This window comes from Mastomys coucha, unplaced genomic scaffold (genome assembly GCF_008632895.1).
Source record: "Mastomys coucha isolate ucsf_1 unplaced genomic scaffold, UCSF_Mcou_1 pScaffold5, whole genome shotgun sequence".
NCBI classification, from domain to species: domain Eukaryota; kingdom Metazoa; phylum Chordata; class Mammalia; order Rodentia; family Muridae; genus Mastomys; species Mastomys coucha.
In genome coordinates this window covers 55,006,910-55,007,357 of record NW_022196911.1, presented here as the reverse complement: position 1 = coordinate 55,007,357, position 448 = coordinate 55,006,910, and the positions used below count along the sequence as shown (strand labels likewise).

The window sequence follows — 448 nt, the reverse complement described above, 5'->3', positions numbered from 1 at the left end:
GAAATCCGCCTGCCTCTGCCTCCCAAGTGCTGGGATTAAAGGCATGCGCCACCACTGCCCAGCTTCAGCATGAGCCCTTTTTAACCTAGTCAGTGCAGTGGCTAGTGTAGTCTATAGAGAAAGTTTCAGGACAGTCGGGGATACACAGAGAACCCCTGTCTTGAAAAAAAAAAAAAGAAAGAAACACACATACATATACTTAAATGAAATCATACCAACTAGAGGCTTTTCTCCAACAGCCATTAAAAAGAGGGAAAAAAGCCAGGCAGTGGTGGTACACGCCTTTAATCCCAGCACTTGGGAGGCAGAGGCAGGTGGATTTCTGAGTTCGAAGCCAGCCTGGTGGCTACAGAGTGAGTTCCAGGAGAGCCAGGGCTACACAGACAAACCCTGTCTCAAAAAACCAAAAAAAAAAGAGGGAAAAAACAAGTTTCTTTCTTTCTTTCTT

At 45.5% G+C, this 448-nt stretch overlaps 1 protein-coding gene across 4 annotated transcripts in view; it reads left to right on the top strand.

Moving 5' to 3' along the window:
- Flcn (folliculin) overlaps positions 1-448 on the top strand; it is a 29,949-nt gene that overhangs the window by 6,419 nt on the left and 23,082 nt on the right. The window lies entirely within an intron of this gene.